General features: G+C 40.4%; 1 pseudogene; it reads left to right on the forward strand.

Annotated features, from left to right (window-relative positions):
* Positions 1–965: 965 nt before the first annotated feature.
* LOC139176163 (mitochondrial inner membrane protease subunit 1-like) lies at positions 966–20770 on the forward strand (annotated as a pseudogene).
* Positions 20771–21394: the final 624 nt, after the last annotated feature.

Consider the following 21394-nt stretch of genomic DNA (forward strand, 5'->3'; position numbering starts at 1 on the left):
GCTATAGTAGTCATCCCCATGGGAGGGATCAGGGTGGACTAGGTTGATGGCAATAGAGATGGAGAGAAGCAGAGGGAACTGGGACATGCTTGTAGAGTTAAAAAGGTCTTTAAAAAGTTAAAGTGAAGTTGCTCAGTTGTGTCAGACTCTTTGTGACCCCCTGGACTGTAGCCTACCAGGCTCCACCATCCATGGGATTTTCCAGGCAAGAGTACTGGAGTGGGCTGCCATTTCCTTCTCCAGAGGATCTTCCCAAACCCAGGGATTGAACCCAGGTCTCCCGCTTTGCAAGCAGACATTTTACCATCTGAGCCACCAAACATAAGTTTCAAAAAAAGGTCTTGATGGGTGAACTAAATCTGGGGAACAAGAGGAAAAGTGTTATCAAAGAACACTGATGAACATTAGCATGTGCAGTGGATGGATGTTGGAAATGTTTATTGAGAAAGGAGCAGGTCAGAGAGAGAAAACTGGGAATTTCTATGGGGCCATGTTAAATGTGAAAGAACCATTACATCCAAGTGGAGATGACAATTTGGCAAATGGATGTACATGGCTGCAGTTCCAAGGAGAGGTCAGAGCTGTAGATAAAGTCACCCCCATGCAATGTTTCTAAAGCTCTGGGACTGGCTGGGACAACAAGGAGATGGTGTAACTGGAAGAGAGGATGTTACCCAAGAACCAGCTCTAGGTGTTGAGAAGGAGATGCAACTATAGTTTGAAAAAGATACTGTGGCCTCACGGAAGCCAAGAAAAGAATGAATGGTTTTACAATATAACTTTTTTTAAGTAAGATATCATTATAATAAGCAAAGCTTCTTTTGCAGCAGCAGCAGCAGCTTGTCCCTGTCTTTTTCAGCTCTGAAAATTTAGTGCTATAAGAGATCCTGATGCAGAGTAACAATAAAATGAGTCTTGCTAAGCCTAAAGCTCAGGCAAGAGGCCAGGGATGGAGGTTTGTACAGATGTGGGAAACTTCAAAATTGAAGTCATTGCAGCGGGTGAGTGAGATTATCCGAAATGGGTGTAGAAAGCCAAGGGCAGAAAGAATGCAACAAATAACATTTAGAGAGTGTTTAGCAATGAAACATTTAGCAACACTTAGCAGTGGTTTAAAGAAGGAACGTTCAGTAGGGCAGGAGTGGAGCCAGGAGAACATTATTATTATGGCAGGCGTGGAGTGTGAAATGCTACCAAAAGGAAGTCCCTTAGCAGACCTCAGAGAAGTAAACAAAAAGGATCTTGGTGGTAATGGGTGGGGAAGAGGTAAGAAAGCCAGGAAAGTAAGTTTGAACTATTCCCTCGGGAAATGAGGAGTTGTTTAATGAGTATAAAATTTCAGTTTTACAAGATGAAGAAAGACTTCTGTGAATATACTTAACACTATAGAGCTGTACGTTCAAAACTAGTCAAAATGGAAGTTTTACATTATATGTATTTTACCACAACGTAAAAAAAGATTTTTTTTTCAAAAAGAGACCATCTTCCTCTGAAGCTGGAGAAAAAGAGATGAAACTGATGTTGATGAGGAGTTAGTTGACATCAGCACAGAAACAAAGAGAAAAGCGTACATTGACATGACTTCTCTAAAATATTACGTGTGGTCGTCAATGCTAACAGGAGGGCAGGCAGGAGTGACTCCAACATCAGTTATCTTTGACGTTTGGGAAGTAGCTTAGTAAGATCATTTCACAGAGGAGTCAAACCTTGTTTTTGCCTGTTCCTCTCCTGCTAGACAGTTTTTCCCTGAAGAGTATAACTCATTGTTATAGTCAGTCTGTGAGAATAATACACAGATGAACACAAACTCCTGTATTTGAGTTTTGATTTACATCAAACTTAGTATTCACATTATTTCTTTTGTTCTGATCACACAGAAGAAATAAGATCATGACTTTCGCAGACAAGTAGTTTTGAAGGTGTATTTATTTGTTGACAGCTCACCTTGCAATCTCAGGATGGTCTAAAATTAAATCTAGAGGATTAAGAGAGGAATAGTGGTAATTTTTCTGGGAAATTACCACTGTGGAGAATTCTGAAAGAGATGGGAGTACCAGACCACCTGACCTGCCTCTTGAGAAATCTGTATGCAGGTCAGAAAGCAACAGTTAGAACTGGACATGGAAAAACAGACTGGTTGCAAATAGGGAAAGGAGTCAGTCAAGGCTGTATAATGTCACCCTGCTTATTTAACTTATATGCAGAGTACATCATGAGAAACGCTGGGCTGGATGAGGCACAAGCTGGAAGCTAGATTGCCAGGAGAAATATCAATAACCTCAGATATGCAGATGACACCACCCTTTTGGCAGAAAGTGAAGAAGGAGAGCCTCTTGATGAAAGTGAAAGAGGAGAGTAAAAAAATTGGCTTAAAGCTCAACATTCAGAAAACTAAGATCATGGCATCCAGTCCCATCACTTCATGGCAAATAGATAGGGAAACAGTGGAAACAGTGGCTGACTTCATTTTTCTGGGCTCCAAAATCACTGCAGATGGTGACTGCAGCCATGAAATTAAAAGACACTTGCTCCTTGGAAGAAAAGCTATGACCAACCTAGACAGCATGTTAAAAAGCAGAGACATTACTTTGTCAACAAAGGTCCATCTAGTCAAGGCTATGGTTTTTCCAGTAGTCATGTATGGATGTGAGAGTTGGACTGTGAAGAAAGCTGAGCGCCGAAGAATTGATGCTTTTGAACTGTGGTATTGGAGAAGACTTTTGAGAGTCCCTTGGACTCCAGGGAGATCCAACCAGTCCATTCTAAAGGAGATCAGTCCTGAATGTTCATTGGAAGGACTGATGCTCAAGCTCCAATACTTTGGCCACCTGTTTTGAAGAACCATCTCATTAGAAAAGACCCTGATGTTGGGAAAGATTGAAGGTAGGAGAAGAAGGGGATGACAGAGAATGAGATGGTTGGATGGTATCACCAACTCAATAGGTATGAGTTTGAGTGAACTCCGGGAGTTGGTGATGGACAGAGAAGCCTGACGTGCTGCAGTCCATGGGGTCGCAAAGAGTCGGATGTGACTGAGTGACTGAACTGAAATGAACTGAGTGGTAATTTTTATTTCAAATATGAATTATAATATCTAAAATTGAATGCATTTATTTCATAATGTCAGAAAAGAAGCACTCATAATATACAAAAAGCACCAAAAATATGTACAGCAAAACATCACAACACAATGTTACTTCTTCCCAGTTAACTATTAGTGCCAGTGAGAGTAGAAACAGAGCAAATGTGTCTGAACTTTGCCTGGCATTTAATTTACCCCAGTGCATATGTGTAGGAATATTTTATTTGCTTGCAAAATTTTATTTGCATCTATATATACAGGCTTGAATTAAAAAAAAAAAAAGCAGTGTATAGGTACAGCTCTTTATCATGGAAATGTTTATAAACAATTTTTGTTTTATTCATAAATATTTCAATGTGTATCTCTAAAAGCTAGTAACTTATTTTTATGAAACATGGATATACCATTATCACATCTTAAAAAATTAATAACTCCTTAATATCAGTGAATGTCCACTCAGCATTTAAACTTTCCAATGTATTTTCTAGTAGTTCAAATGGGGACCCCAATAAACTCCGTATATTACAATTAGTTGACATGTACTCTAAATCTCTTTCAATCTGTAGGCTCCCTTTTTGTCTTTCTTTAATTTCCCCCCAGCCTCTTCCTTTTATACCGAAATTAAACAATAAATGGGCCAGAAACTATGCTAGACACTTTATGGATATTGTCATACTTATTTATCACCAGAAGTCCTCACACATAGATATTATACTACCTAGATACAGGGACTTCCCTGGTGGCTCAGCTGGTAAAGAATCCACCTACTAATGCAGAACATGCGTGAGAGGTGGGTTCCATCCTTCATTCAGGAAGAGCCCTGGAGAGGAAAATGGCAACCAACTCCAGTATTCTTGCCTGGAAAATTCCATGGACAGGGAAGCCTGGTGGACTAGAGTCCATGGGGTCACAAAGAGAGGCAACTGAGTGCACACACACACACACCCCTAGATACAAGATCAGGAAATCAAAGCTTAGACAATGAATACTAACAGTAGCAGAACTGAGTTTATGTTGGCAGACCTCTTTGACGCCAAAGCCCATGTTCTTTCTACTAGTGATGGCCTCCCAAGTCACACTGTACTTGGGTATCCAAAGCTCAAGACTATCTCTGATTCCTTTTAAAATGCTATCCAAGCAAATTTGAGCCCAGGCATCCCATGTACCTGAGTTTCTGTAACAAAAGCAAGGAATATGTGTCAAACCTTCTAACCATTTAGATATTTCCAGTTAATTCTCCCAAAACAACAGAAATTACTGAAATATCAGCTGAATGATCCTCCCACCCCCAGCTCCTGGTATCAGCTTTCAGCCTTCAAGGGGTGAGAAGGAGATGAAAATTTGTTGAGAGTGACCAGAGAGTGCTATAAGGAAACAGATTCAAAATAGTTCTTTGCATACTTGCCTCAGATTTTGCAGAGATGGAAACCCCTGAATGATGACTCTAAACATAATGAAAGTCAGGCAGACTCCTTTTTATAAAAAAACAATAGCAACAACAACAACAAAAAACCTTGTGACGAAGCAAGAAAGTTTAAATCAGTTGCAGTCTCTCAGACAGATAATACTATGATTAGGGTTTGCATTCTTGATCCAAAAGCCATCTAAAAAAAAAAAAACTACTATTTTTGAAATTACATAAAATAACAAATTAATATTTCAAGTGCTATAAATGAGCATAAATTTACCTTGTATGCTGATGTTTAAATCAGTCCCAATTTACTATAATTGCATGTAGAGTTTACAAAATGATATAATCCTATTAAATCTCCATATTTATAACTGTTACACTTATATTCAGTCTCCCAGATTTGGGTCTATCATTTTCATCTTACTTTTTCAGATATATGGTGAATGCCAACTTTATGCCCAAGTAAAAGTTTTTTTATTTCTGAAGCCATTCAGTATACACTTAATGAGCCAATCTTAGGTGACAAGTCCAGTGTTGTTCAGTCGGTCAGCCGTGTCTGACTCTTTGTGACCCCATGGACTGCAACACACCAGGCTTCCCTGTCCATCACCATTTCCCAGAGCTTACTCAAACTCACGTCCATCGAGTCGGTGATGCCATCCAACCCTTTCATCCTCTGTCATCCCCTTCTCCTCCTGCCTTCAATATTTCCTAGCATCAGGGTCTTTTCCAATGAGTCAACTCTTCACATCAGGTGGCCAAAGTATTGGAGCTTCAGCTTCAGCATCAGTCCTTCCAATGAATATTCATTGTTGATTTCCTTTAGGATCAACTGGTTTGATCTCCTTGCTGTCCAAGGGACTCTCAAATGTCTTCTCCAGCATCACAGTTCAAAAATATCAATTCTTTGGTGCTCAGCCTTCTTTATGGTCCAGCTCTCACAACCATACATGACTACAGGAAGAACCATAGCTTTGACTATACAGATCTTTGTTGGCAAAGTAATGTCTCTGATTTTTAATATGTTTTCTAGGTTGGTCAATAGCTTTTCTTCCAAGGAGCAAACATCTTTTAATTCCATGGCTGCAGTCACCATCTGCAGTGATTTTGGAGCCCAAGAAAATAAAGTCTGTCACTGTTTCCACTGTTTCCCCATATGTTTGCCATGATGTTATGGGACCGGGTGCCGTGATCTTCATTTTTTGAATGTTGAGTTTGAAGCCAGTTTTTTCACTCTCCTCTTTCACCTTCATCTAGAGGCTCTTCAGTTCCTCTTCACTTTCTGCCATAAAGGTGGTGTTATCTGTATATCTGAGGTTACTGATATTTCTCCCAGTAATCCTGATTCCAGCTTGTGCTTAATCCAGCCCTGCATGTCGCATGGTATACATTGCATATAAGTTAAATGAGCAGAGTGACAATATACAGTCTTGACATACTCTTTCCCCAATTTAGAACCAGTCTGTTGTTCCATGTCCAGTTCTAACTGTTGCTTCTTAATCTGCATATGGGTTTCTCAGGAGGCAGGTCAGGTGGTCTGGTATTCCCATCTCTAAGAATTTTCCAGAGTTTGTTGTGATCCACATAGTCAAAGGTTTTAGTATAGTCAATGAAGCAGAAGTAGATGTTTTTCTGGAATTCTCTTGCTTTTTCTGTGATCCAACAGATGTTGGCAATTTGATCTCTGGCTCCTCTGCCTTTTCTCAATCCAGCTTGAAATCTGGAAGTTCTTGGTTCATATACTGTTGAAGCCTGGCTTGAAGAATTTTGAGCATTGCTTTGCTAGCGTGTGAGATGAATGCGATTGTGTGGTAGTTTGAACATTCTTTGGCATGTTAGATGCTAGATACTAGAGAACTAGTGATTAATAAGACCAAGTTACCATCTATAAGTGGCTCAGCCCCATAGAGAACTGACATGAAAAGGAACAAAGACAATATAATGCAATGAGTGCTGGGTGTATAAAATGCCTAAAGGATACATGAAAGGGAGTATCTAATGCTGCCTAGAGTCAAGGAGGCCTTCACAGAGGACAGCATCCATGAGCTGATGGTTGAAAGATGAGGATGCCAATGATGGTGGTGGTGGCGGTGGTGGTGACAGCAGCTATTTTATCTCTGCCGTGTTTATATAATATCTCACTAAATCTTCACACTAGTCCATCAAGATCAGTTTTACCCACATTTTACAAAACAAATTGTTGAGATCCAGGAAGTTAAGAATTTTATCTAATCATACAAGAAATTGGTGAAATGAAAACTACCTACCAAAAACTAAAAATAAATAAACCTACCTATGAAAACATCTGATTAAACCAAAATTCTGGTTCCAACAATAGCTTCTTATGCTAACTATTAATAATACTCTCAGCCTCTCTGCCCAGGGCAAGCAGACAGCAAGCACAGGGGACCTGTATGACAGCATCCTAATTTCCCTCCATTGATCCTTGGTTAGTGCTACCTCCCTCAGTGGCTTCAGCCTTATGCACAAAATATACTGTGCTTTGAATTTAGAAGCTGCTAAATTAAGAATTAGACTCACAAGGAGATTGAATAATCAGAATAACAGCAAAGAAGAGCCAGTGGGAAATAATTTTTCAGAGTCAATATTCTTTCTTTTTCATAAAGCCTCAGACAATTGCACTATCATGCCACAGTTGGAATATTTCAACTTTATGTCCACCAGGAATCTACTTTTTCATGATATTACAGAAAATACTGAAAAAAGAAATGTTTGCTTTGAAAAAAAAAAAGAAAAACAGAATTAGGTTTTGTAATTACTTGTGTTTAAAGATTTCCATTTTTTAATTTTCTTAAGCTAAAAGCTAAGCTGGCAGGGTCTTGATTTCTAAATGGAATAACTAGAGGATTAAACAATTGCTAACAATGTAGTATTTAAAGTAGATAAATAGATAATCTGACAGAAAAAAAAAAAAAAAACAGAAAATGAATAAGCATCAAGGGTACTAAAAAGCAGATGCCTACAGTGAAGATCAAGGGACAGCTGGCCAAAGGCTCCATAGTGATGCTTTAAATGGAAGATAGAAACTGTAGTCCCTCCCAGTGAAACATTGGTGCATTTTCAGGGACAAGATAAATGTGTACGAAGGTAGAGGACATGAGCAATGTGCTGTGAGAAATGGAACCAAATATTCTCTAGGTCTTAAAATCCAGTGCTGTCCCCTCCTACCCACTTCCTCATGCCTAGAGTCATGGTAAGTGGCATTCTCAGACTGCATACTGTGAAGTTTCAAGTATAAATGTGTCTGCATTGATGTAAACTTAAGACTAAGAGTGGAGGTTCCTCTGCACAGTGGTTCACAAGGACACATGACTTTTACTAAGATGTGGCAATGAAGATCTAGCAGGGGGAAAACAGAAGCAAAAGAGTGGGGAATTAGAGTGAATCTCTGTGGCTATGAGCTTATGCTTTAATTGACATCTGTAATTAAACCGCCTTTGGCCTATTCAGACACATCACTCTGGGAATGTTCCCTCCTCTGTCCTGTATCATCAATTTTTCCTTGTCTATTGGTTGGATCATTTCCAACACATATACATAGTTTTATCCTTATCATCTTATAAAAATGCCCTCTCTGGACTGTACTTCCCCCTTCAGCTACTGCTCATTTCTCTGTTCTCCTTTTCAGCAAGACTTCTTGAGATACTTGACTATTCACTATTTCTTTGTTTAATTTTGTTACTATACTCTAATTAGGCTTTTGCCACCACCACTCCCCAAACTGCTTTCCAAGCTCATCAGTGATCTCCATGTTGCTGAGTCCGATGGTCAGTGATCAGTCCTTATCCCACTTGGCATATCAGCAACATTTCACAGAGCTGATAACATTCAATTTCTTGGAAATATTTTCTTCACTTAGAATTCATGGCTATGCACTGGTCACCTCTCTTGCTGCTTTATCCTCTTCTCCAAGCCCAATGCTTGGTTCTTGGACCTCTTATTTCTCCACACTCTCTCTTGAGACCTCATGGTGTTATAAACCCTCTCTATATTAATGACTACCAGAGTGGTACTTCCATGCTGGATCTCTCCTCTGAAATCTTCTCTCATCCATTAAACCATCTACTCTATTTGACTGTCTAAAAAGCATCTCAGAATTAATATTCCCCAAACAGAACTCATGATCTCTTTGGCACTATCAGATTTGGATCACCCATAATGTTTCCCGTGTCAGTCAGAAACATCCATCCATTTGGGACTTGCTCAAGCCCCCAAATCTCAGATTTTACATCTAATTTCTGTAAAGTAAGAGCTTTTCTTTCTTTTCCTGAGAGGTCTTAGTGAAATGTCATAGATCCCTTTAAGAAAGGACTGAGTGCCCCAAGTACCACAAATCTTCCTTCTAGTCTTCCCCAAAGGGAAGGTGGTAACTTACTTATCAGTGTGACTGTGCACTATGGAAATGGAAATACCCAAACTTTTCTGGGGTTACTGAAGACTGGCTCTAAGGTGAGACCCATTCCTAAGAACCCAAAATGCCACTGTGGCCTACCACACCCCACACGGTGGGGACCCCTGGAAGTCAGGTGATAAATGCAATTTTGGCCTAAATCTTTCATGGACCCAGCAGATGAAGAGATTCACACTGTCATGATTTCCCTAGTGCCTCAAGGTTTACTTGGAATTGACATTCTCAGGAATTGTCACAATTCCCACAAGAAGGGCCAAGTAATGATGGTTAAGATCTAGACTCTGGAGCTTGCTTGTTCAAACCCTAGTATGACACTATCTGTGTGGCCTTGGGCAAATTACTTGAGTTAAGGTCTCTGTGCTTCAGCTTACTAATCTTATAAATGAGATAATTACATCCCTTAAGGTTGGTAAGAGAATTAAAAGAGTTAGTATTTGTCAAATGCCTAGGCATAGTAAGTGCTATATAAATGTTATTTAAATAACATCCTTAATCCCTTTCTTTATCTCTCAGATCAATCCAGAAATCCTTTTGGCTTTACCTCCAAATCATATCTAAAATCTGAGTGCTTTATATTACACTCCCCTCCACAACCCCCAGTGCTACCTCCACAGAGCCAGCCATCACCAACTCTTATTGGATTATTGTAGTAACCTCAGGCCCTCCATTACCTCTCTAACCTGATCTCTTCATAGGCTCCTCTGTATTCATCCCACTACCACTACACTCCATCCATACCAGCTGCTCCCTAAGTGCTCCAGACTTGCTCTCACTTTAGTGCCTTTGCACTGGCTGTTCCCCTAGGATGCTCTTGCTTCACTTATTCTCCTGCATAAACACTCTTTGATGTTCTTCACAAATGTTACCTTCCTAACAAAGTCCACTCTGATCATCTCTATTTAAGTGCACTTATGCCCCTATACGTATTTCCAATATATTCACACATACTCCTTATCCTGCTCTGTTTTAGTAGGCTTTCTAAAATGTATGCAATTTACTATAATTACTAGATCCTGCAGAAGATCATGGAAAAGTACCAAATGATTAAAGGCCTATTAAATAGAAGGTACCTGAATGCCTGAGTCACTGCCTGGAGCAGAGCAGTCCAGGAGAACCTCCGTGAGCAAGGACTGACTGACTGCTTTCCAGGAGGTCCATCTCCAGGTCCATATAACACAGATTACTGCCTTCACCTGGCTTTACCATCTTTCAAGAGCCCCCTCAACTTATTGCTAATATCTCAGGGGTGAATGGAGCCACTCATAGGAGAAAGAAAATAACAATAGCACCTACAGGACCCAGCAACCAGAGAGAAACAGCAGAATGCCTAAAACTGGCAGCCCCTCATAAACCAGAACTGCTGGAGAATAAGGATGCTTTAATTTCTGAGATTTAAAACAGAACAATAACAATGGTACTCAAAAATTCGGTTCTAATATATGAAGAGAAAAAAAAAGAGACTCTGGAATTCAAAGAGTTGTGTTTTTTTGTTTGTTTGTTTTCGTTTTTTTATAACTTTACAAATTCTACAGAGGAACTAAAGGAGCTGTTGTTTTCTGTTGGGGATTGAATTCAGGCCTGTATGATTAAGCAATACATTTCTCAACACAGAAAGTAAAAACACAAAGAAATGGAAACCATAAGAGAAATTTTTAAAAAGGGCTTGCAGGACAGATGCAGAGACTCAACATGTGAATAATGAAAGTTCCAAGGGAGGGAAAGGGAACAGATGTAGGAGTGCATTAATTAGGGAAATAATAGAAGAAATTTCCCCTTGTTTGAGGAAAGGCTCAAGTCTACAAATTTAAAGTGCTCATTGAGTTCCAGACATAATTAATGAGGAAAAAAAATTTTTTTAAACCCAGCTGGGTATATCCAGGCAGAATTCCTAAATTCAAGCATAAAGAAAATGTATAGGCTGTCACACATAAAAACTGCATCACATACAAAGGAAAGGGCCAACACGAATAGGACTGAGGCACTGGACAGAAGAAAACAGAATTACCCCCATAGAGCACTGAGGGAAGAGGACGCCAACCCCAAAACCTACTCTCCATTGAGACAGCCCCCTGCCAGGGTGAGAGAGGGTGTGGGCAAATATGTGACATCATGTACATCTTCCACTACAGCAATGCTTTAGGAAGGACCCTAAGGCAACGGGACGATCACAACAGAGTTCCCAGTAGGGCACAAGAAGGGGAGGAAATAGCATGAGAATGCATCTCTGTCTCTCTGCAGGTGCATTTGTATACAATTTTCCACTTCAGTTCAGTTCAGTTCAGTTGCTCAGTCATGTCCGACTCTTTGCGACCCCATGAATCACAGCAGGCCAGGCCTCCCTGTCCATCACCAACTCCTGGAGTTCACTCAGACTCATGTCCATCGAGTCAGTGATGCTATCCAGCCATCTCATCCTCTGTCGTCCCCTTCTCCTCCTGCCCCCAATCCCTCCCAGCATCAGAGTCTTTTCCAATGAGTCAGCTCTTCGCATGAGGTGGCCAAAGTACTGGAGTTTCAGCTTTAGCATCATTCCCTCCAAAGAAATCCCAGGGCTGATCGCCTTCAGAATGGACTGGTTGGATCTCCTTGCAGTCCAAGGGACTCTCAAGAGTCTTCTCCAACACCACAGTTCAAAAGCATCAATTCTTCGGCACTCAGCTTTCTTCACAGTCCAAATCTCACATCCATACATGACCACTGGAAAAACCATAGCCTTGACTAGATGGACCTTTGTTGGCAAAGTAATGTCTCAGCTTTTAAATTTTCCACTTAGATATACATATAGTGAAGTGAAAGTCTCTCAGTCATATCTGACTCTTTGTGACCCCATAGACTGTATAGTCCATGGGGATTCTCCAAGCCAGAATACTGGAGAGGCTAGCCGTTCCCTCCTCCAGGGAATCTTCCCAACCCAGGGATCTAACCCAGGTCTCCCGCATTGCATGTGGATTCTTTACCAGCTGAGCCACCAGGGAATCCCAAGAATACTGGAGTGGGTAGCCTATCCCTCCTCCAAGGGATCTTCCCAACCCAGGAATTGAACTGGGGTCTCCTGCATCACAGGTGGATTCTTTACCAGCTGAGCCACCAGGGAAGCAGACATACATATACTTAAATATAAATTGAAAATGATAGAATGCCAGGGAATCTGTAACATTAGTGCCAAACAATGATCATATAAAGAGAACATCCTACAGGGGAAAACCTAAAAATGTCTAAGAATACTAAATGATCTCAAGTCCTCGGAAAGGGAGGAAGGAACAAGTAGAGAAGGGAAGTGGAAGTTTTCTTAAGGTTTCAACTGAGTAGGGAAGTAAAAGTTTTACAAAGGTGAAAGAGGACAGCAAGGAAATGAACATGTCTATGGAGAGATATGGTCGGTATCTTATTTTCATATTGACAGCAGAGAAAGAAGTGGTTCAATAGAAGTAAACGAAATGGGAGAGTAATGCCTAGAAGAGTGGGGAAATGTGATAGAAACTCTAAATTCAGTAAGGAAAATGTAGACAACTAATTGTACTTGGATCAACCCACCAAAATTAAGGGCGGGGGGGACAGCATAATATAAATAATATGCATGAGGTAAAATGAAAGAAAGAAAATCAAAGACATCTGTTTTCAATTAAATGTAAATAGATTGGATGCATCTTTCAAAGACAAAGATTGTCAGATTGAATTTTTTTTTTTTTTTTAAGTGGATGTCTCTCAGACGGTAAAGCATCTGCCTACAATGCAGGAGACCCGGGTTCGATCCCTGGGTCGGGAAGATCCTCTGGAGAAGGAAATGGCAACCCACTCCAGTATTCTTGCCTGGACAATCCTACAGATGGAGAAGCCTGGTGGGCTACAGTCCATGGGGTCGCAAAGAGTCGGGCACGACTGAGCGTCTTCACTTCACTTCTCATTTTCTTTCTTTTTTTTTTAATTTTATTTTTAAACTTTACAATATTGTATTGGTTCTGCTATATATTGAAATGAATCCGCCACAGGCATATTTGTTTTAATGTAGGAAATAAATAAATAGGCAAACAGGTATCAGGAAAATACTTTTTTTTTTTTTTTTAAGAAAAGTTAAGCAGAAAAAGCAGCATACAATTATAACTAGCAAAGCAGCAGTTAAGATTAAAAGCATTAATCAGAGACTTCCCTGGTGGTCTAGTGGTTAAGAAGACACCTGTTAATGCAGGGGACATGGGTTTGATTCCCTGGTCCATCCGGGAAGATTCTACACGCCACACAGCAGCTAAGCCCTAGAACTGCAAGTACTGAAGCCGGCGTTCTAGATCCTGTGCTGCAACGGAAGAGTAACCCCCTCTCACTGCAACTACAGAAAAGCCCATGAGCAGCAACAAAGACCCAGCGCAGCCAAAAATTAATGAATTAACTAAAAGCATTAATCAGGACAAGAGGAAGTTTACCAAACGTAGACTCCATTTACGAAAAGGATAGAACAGTCACGAATCTCTGTGTACCAAATATCTAAAAAGCTAGATATGTGAAACAAACATCATTAGGATATTTCTTCTTAAGAAACATCTTCTTAAGATCATCTTCTTAAGAAATTATACATAAACCTTAACTCTATAGTGGGTTGTTTTAATGATTACATTTATTATATCACTTTTATATTCATATTGCTGTGTTTAGTGCAGGTGACTTTATAGTTTGAGACCCTGAGGTTCAGTTAATCATAGAAGAAGGGCTGGAGATATTAAATTTACTTATAAAGATTCCAACCAGTCTACTTGTTTTGAAAGCTGGTGGTCCCTTTACCACACTGTGCTGACTCCCTTGGGCCAAAGGGAACCCAGCCAGGACCATCACAGGGCCCACCAGAGAGAGAGCAGAACAGAGTCCCTGGGGCCCCTCCGAGGAAATGCTCTGGCCCTGCTGGTGCAGCACGAACTCAGGCCCTCCTTCCACCCCAGGCTTCTGCCAGGACCCTCTGAGTCTCACACTGCAGCCCCACTACTAACGCTTGACCCCGGTGGGAGCGTCTTGAAGGGAGATGGGGAGTTCTCTCTGTCCTCTGCCAGCCACTCCCTAGATTAACTCCTGGCACTTAGAAAGCATTCATCCCTCTTCAGTTTCCACAACAAACATGTTTTGAGTACACAGATGTACAAGGCCCTGTCCTGGATTTCTTTATTTGGTCATTTTCAGTCACTAAGTTATGTGTGACTATTTTTTGTGACCCCATGGACTGCAGCACACCAGGCTCCACTTTATCCTGGAGTTTGCTCCAATTCATGTCCATTGAGTCGGTGATGCTATCTAATCATCTCATCCTCTGCCTCTTTCTTCTCCTCCTGCCTTCAATCTTTCCCAGCATCAGGATCTTTTCCAATGAGTCGGCTCTTCCCATGAGGTGGCCAAAGTATTGCAGCTTCAACTTCAGCCTCAGTCCTTCTAATGAATATTCAGAATTGAGTTTCTTTAGGATTGGCTGGTTTGATCTCCTTGTTGTCCAAGGGACTCTCAAGAGTCTTCTCCAGCACCACAGTTTGAAAGCATCAATTCTTTGGTGCTCAGCCTTCTTTATGGTCCAACTCTCACATCCATACATGATTACTGGAGCTTTGACTATAAAGAGATTTATCAACAATGTGATGTTTCTGCTTTTTAATATAATGTCTAGGTTTATCAGAGCTTTTCTTCCAAGGAACAAGCGTCTTCTTAATTAGGGCTCTTTTTTCCCCAATACTCTTCTGAGATCTGGTGAATGTGCCAGAGCTGTAGGACTCACGTGTGGCTTCCAAATGCTCCATATTCAGGGACAATGATCCATAGGCAGTGCTGACCCATGACTTAGTTTCTAGATAGTGAGCTTTAGTAAAGCTAAATCAATTCTATTTAGACAATTGCTCTTTATTCTGATACTATTTAATATGTCCTTCCTCTTTATAGTTTAGACTTTAACTTATGAAATGATAGCAGATGGCAGAGTTTATCATTAATAATCTTACTTGAAAAATAAATGTTGCCAACCCTATGAACGCCCCCTCAAATAATTTATGATAGATGTAAGATGTATAACTCTGTGAATTCAAATATGTGGGGACCCCTGTTTTCCATGGCTTCCTCCCTACACATTTTCAATGTGTGTGGCCATCGTGTGCCACATGCAGGATCTTAGTTCCCCAACCAGGGATCAAACCCATGCTCCCTGCAGTGGAAGATTAGAGCCTTAATCACTGGACTACCAGGGAGGTCCCCCCTTCTCTGTATTTCTAAGGACTATCCATGCTGCACAGATATATTTCTACCACTACCTCTCAATCTGCAAACACGTCTTGACCAGCAATGGAATGGTCCAGTCATTCAAGGAACCAGATTTCCCCTGGAGGGATGGGGACTACATGGTACAGAGTCCTGTCCTGGAAGACTAGAAGAACACACTGCATTGGCAAGCATTGCTAAGCCTGGTGGATCTGTTCCCACACTGTCAATTGATGTCACAAGCTTGGTCTCCCACATATGCTGCTGGGGAAACATCACAATCCAGTGTCACTCTAAAAGAAAAATTCTCAAATACTGGCGTTGTCGCTGTTCAGTCGTCAAGTCATGTCCAACTTTTCATGACCCCATGGACTACAACACACCAGGCCTCCCTATCCCTCACCATCTCCCAGAGTTTGCCCAAGATCATGTCCATCGAGTCGGCAATGCCATCCAACCACCTCATCTTCTGTCATCCCCTTCTCCTCCTGACCTCAATCTTTCCCAGTATCAGGGTTTTTTCCAATGAGTCATCTCTTCACATCAGTTGGCCAAAGTATTGGAGCTTCGGCTTCAGCATCAGTCCTTCCAATGAATGTTTAAGGTTGATTTCCTTTAGGACTAACTGGTTTGATCTTGCTGTCCAAGGGACTCTCAAGAATCTTCAACACCACAGTTTAAAAGCACCAATTCTTTGGCCCAGATACATCCATAGTAATCATCACAAATATGGCAAAGTTGCCCTGAATCTACCTTAAAATTTAAAAGAAAAAAGTTAAAATTGAAGATTAAAATTTTAACAATATCAAACCAATGATAGAGAGGTATTGTCTTCATTTACACCATGCTCTTATTTTCCTAAATTTCAAAATGATTTCTGAGGTTCTTTCCCTCATTCAGTGGTTCAAATTTTAAGAAGTTTACTTTTAACCCAGGTTGAGTTTAGAAATTCAGCTCATTTGACATGGTACTTCACTTCTTTCCTCCACTGGAGACAGCCTGCTGTTGGGAAATTTGGTCTGTCTGAGGGCAGTATCTGAGTTTGAATCTTGACTAAAAATTTTTTATGAGCTACATTGTTACTTTCAGCAAGTTTTTAATATCTCTAAGCCAGGGCTTCATCATTTGTAAAATGGGTATCGTAAGACAAACAACACAGTTGTGATGTATCTGGTATAAAGTATCTAAGAAATGCTGGTAGTATTTTTTAATCTAATTAGACTTCAAATTTTACTTTCAAATAAACTTCAAAAAGATATTATTTTTTCTGTTTGTCCTATTTTTTTTAAAAAGCAGTTGGGAGGAAGTGTTTAAATTTACTTCTCAAGTTTGTGCAGAATGACAAGATGAACCTGGAGTGAACAGGATCTCATGCCAAATGCTCTTGCCCACTTGTGATGCCACAGATCCACAAATAAGAACCACACGTAATCCTAGCTTTGATTTTACCCCACTGTCTCTTTAGCCAAGCAGTGTCCTTAGCACGGGGCTTCAGTGCTGAATCATTACTGACTCAGAGGTTTATAAATACCGCTACTTGAATCACTTGGAGTTTTCTTTAGTGGTCCCCTACTTCCCTTTCTTAAGTTTCAATTAAACCTGACCCCATAAAGGGAGTGATATCTGACTTCCCACATTAGCGGGGCTGCTGTCTCTATGACGTACATGATACATTTATAAGAAGGAACATTCTAAAAATAAGCTTAATGTATTCTCATTCAATTCACTAAATAGCTGATGTAACTTGAAGACAGTAAGTCATCCTCATCAGTGTTCTGTAACAGCTTACTAAATGTCAGAAAGAAATAGAAATGTTCTAAGCTAGGACCCCATTCTTAATTCCTTACATAATAAGCTAGAATGCATACATTTTACAGAAAAGAAAATGTTAAAATAATGTAAATATAATAGCATTCAAAATCTAAATCTCATTTGGTAGGAATAGTTAAAAAATAACATTCATAAAGACAGCCAAGGTGCTGTGTTGAAAGCATTGAAATGTGACTGCCAGTACATGAAACCATTTCAGTAAGGAATGTACTTAAGAAATGGAGGTAGAATTATAGAATAATGCACAAGTAAATCAACATTGTTAGATCCAACTCATCATCTATGCTAGTCATGTACAGCAGCAAAGATAATCCAAAAATTTTTTATATTTGTTCTGTTTTGAGGGCTTCCCTTGTAGCTCAGTTGGTAAAGAATCTGACTGCAATTCAGGAGACCCCAGTTCAATTCCTGGGTCGGGAAGATCCCCTGCAGAAAGGATTGGCAACCCACTCCAGTATTCTTGCCTGGAGAATCCCCATGGACAGAGGAGCCTGGTGGGCTACAGTCCAGGGGGTTGCAAAGAGTCAGACGCAACTGAGTGAGTAAGCACACACACATTATTTGCAGTAGATTTATCTTCCCAATTATATTTAAGATTTGTTTCCCTTTTTGGATATTCATTACCTGATGGATAGGGAAACATACCCAATGGCATTCTCAAGGCCACAGATAAATAAAATTTTTCCAGAGATAATTAACAGAGCAAATTGTGTCTGTCAGTAGGTCATGCAGCCTGGAACCCTGAGAGTGTGGAAAGGAGTGAGATCAAGCACGTTATTGATGGCTCTGCCGTCCATCAGCCACCCTAGGCAGCCCAAGGGAAGCATGATTGCCAGCAAGCCTACTCATTGCAATCCTCCTTTCCTCTAGACATGTACCTCACCTCTTCAGGGCTGTCATGGTTAGAACATCATGGAGGATGGGGCTCATGAGAAAGGACCACCTGGGCTTCTTTGAAACCAAGTATCATCCATGTATGTTTTGAGACATGTTTTAGATGTTTCTTTTAGAAACCCTGCAACTACTCTAAAAATTGATTGTACTTTAGAACAGACTTACAGCCAGTGATGGCAGAGTCTACCTAGAACTCTGCTTCATGACCTGCTGGAAAAAACCTTTCAAGTTGTTGGCTATACTGTTCAGTATGACTGTGTAGCTTATTGTGTTGTTGAACACGTTGATGGTATTGTCATGAGTTCTAGACCATCAGTGGATTCTACAATTCAAAATTCAAATATTAAAATATTTGCAAATTTGCAGAGACTCTTAACATTTTTATGACATCCAAAAAGGTGACATTGTGATTGCAAAAAGCTCAAATGATCCAAAATCAAATATTTGTAAAAGAGTGACTGCTTTGGAAGAAGAGAAGAGAAGCGAAAAGCAAAGGAGAAAAGGAAAGATATAAACATCTGAATGCAGAGTTCCAAAGAATAGCAAGAAGAGATAAGAAAGCCTTCTTCAGCGATCAATGCAAAGAAATAGAGGAAAACAACAGAATGGGAAAGACTAGGGATCTCTTCAAGAAAATCAGAGATACCAAAGGAACATTTCATGCAAAGATGAGCTCGATAAAGGACAGAAATGGTATGGACCTAACAGAAGCAGAAGATATTAAGAAGAGATGGCAAGAATACACAGAAGAACTGTACAAAAAAGATCTTCACAACCCAGATAATGACGATGGTGTGATCACTGACCTAGAGCCAGACATCCTGGAATGTGAAGTCAAGTGGCTCTTAGAAAGCATCACTACGAACAAAGCTAGTGGAGGTGATGGAATGCCAGTTGAGCTATTCCAAATCCTGAAAGATGATGCTGTGAAAGTGCTGCACTCAATATGCCAGCAAATTTGGAAAACTCAGCAGTGGCCACAGAACTGGAAAAGATCAGTTTTCATTCCAATCCCAAAGAAAGGCAATGCCAAAGAAGGCTCAAACTACCACACAATTGCACTCATCTCACACGCTAGTAAAGTAATGCTTAAAATTCTCCAAGCCAGGCTTCAGCAATATGTGAACCGTGAACTTCCAGATGTTCAAGCTGGTTTTAGAAAAGGCAGAGGAACCAGAGATCAAATTGCCAACATCTGCTGGATCATGGGAAAAGCAAGAGAGTTCCAGAAAACATCTATTTCTGCTTTATTGACTATGCCAAAGCCTTGGACTGTATGGATCACAATAAACTGGAAAATTCTGAAAGAGATGGGAATACCAGAACACCTGGTCTGCCTCTTGAGAAATGTGTATGCAGGTCAGGAAGCAACAGTTAGAACTGGACATGGAACAACAGACTGGTTCCAAATAGGAAAAGGAGTTCGTCAAGGCTTTATATTGTCACCCTGTTTATTTAACTTATATGCAGATTACATCATGAGAAATGCTGGACTGGAAGAAACACAAGCTGGAATCAAGATTGCTGGGAGAAACATCAATAACCTCAGATATGCAGATGACATCACCTTTATGGTAGAAAGTGAAGAGGAACTAAAAAGCCTCTTGATGAAAGTGAAAGTGGAGAATGAAAAAGTTGGCTTAAAGCTCAACATTCGGAAAACGAAGATCATGGCATCCGGTCCCATCACTTCATGGGAAATAGATGGGGAAACAGTGAAAACAGTGTCAGACTTTATTTTTCTGGGCTCCAAAATCACTACAGATGGTGACTGCAACCATGAAATTAAAAGATGCTTACTCCTTGGAAGGAAAGTTATGACCAACCTAGATAGCATATTCAAAAGCAGAGACATTACTTTGCCAACAAAGGTTCGTCTGGTCAAGGCTATGGTTTTTCCTGTGGTCATGTATGGATGTGAGATTTGGACTGTGAAGAAGGCTGAGTGCCAAAGAATTGATGCTTTTGAACTGTGGTGTTGGAGAAGACTCTTGAGAGTCCCTTGGACTGCAAGGAGATCCAACCAGTCCATTCTGAAGGAGATCAGCCCTGGGTGTTCTTTGGAAGGAATGATACTAAAGCTGAAAGTCCTCAGCTTTGGCCACCTCATGGGAAGAGTTGACTCATTGGAAAAGACTCTGATGCTGGGAGGGATTTGGGGCAGGAGGAGAAGGGGACGGCAGAGGATGAGATGGCTGGATGGCATCTCTGACTCGATGGACGTGAGTCAGAGTGAACTCTGGGAGTTGGTGATGGACAGGGAGGCCTGGCATGCTTCGATTCATGGGGTCACAAAGAGTCGGACACGACTGAGCGACTGATCTGATCTGATCTGATCTCACTGCTTTGGAAGGAGACAAAATCCTCAGCAATAATCCATCAGGTTTCTTTCAAAGCTATAGCTGGGGCTTCCCTGGTAGTCCAGTGGTTAAGAATCCACCTTTCAATGCAGGGGACACGGGTTTGATCCCTGATCAGGGAACTAAGATCCCACCTGCCGTAGGGCAACTGAGCTCCTGTGCCACAGCTACTGAGCCTGCTATCTAGAGTCTGTGATCTGTGACAAGAAGCCACTGCAATGCAAAGCCTGCACACCACAACCAGAGAATAGTCCTCACTCACTGCAACTAGAGAAATCTCACTCACAGCATTGAAGAATCCAGCAACAAAGACCCAGCACAGCCATATAAATAAATAAATAATTTTTTAAAGCTATAGTTATGTGCCAATAAATCATATTTGGTCAGAAGGTGAAAATCTACAGAATTCTACAGACTGCAGGTACTGTTGGACCTATTTTATGCAAACTAATATGAGAATGTGTCTTGTTTAAGATTTGACCTCTGAGTGATTTGGATTTCTACGTGAATGTCTTAAAGGCCACAGATTTTACAATGATTAGTAAGCATTTATTCTTTGACTTGCCTATTGTCTCCTGTTCAAGTGAATGTATTGTTGCCACTGAAATCATATACTTACCAATAAAATAGTTACTATTAAAAATAAAATACTTCCAAATTGTGGGGGGTGGGGGGGCAAGTATAAAGAAAGCTAATATAAATCTATTGAAAATGAATGAAACTTTGCTATATTTAAAATGGATAACCAACAAGGACCTACTGTATAGCACATGGAATTCTGCTAAATGTCATGTGGCAGCCTGGATGGGAGAGGAGTTTGGGGGAGAATGGATACATGTATATGTATGGCTGAGTTCCTTTGCTGTCCACCTGAAGCTATTACAACATTGCTAATTGATTATACTTCAATACAAAATTTTAAAAAAAAATTTTTAATCTTTTTAAAAAATGAAGAGATCTAGCTATCTCTTTATAGGTTGGCTATCCAGAAAAAAGAAAAAATGAATGAGCTAAGCTACATGCTGAGAAGAATTTGCAAAGAAATCTTTCTGATTCTTAAGGAGATAAACCACAATTTATGCAAAAATTCTTCTTAATCTTTTAAATCCTAGGTAAGGTAACAGTGGAACAACTAGCTTCAAATCTCTTCTCAGACACAGACAAAA

Source organism: Bos indicus, chromosome 15 (genome assembly GCF_029378745.1).
Source record: "Bos indicus isolate NIAB-ARS_2022 breed Sahiwal x Tharparkar chromosome 15, NIAB-ARS_B.indTharparkar_mat_pri_1.0, whole genome shotgun sequence".
Taxonomy (NCBI): Eukaryota; Metazoa; Chordata; class Mammalia; order Artiodactyla; family Bovidae; genus Bos; species Bos indicus.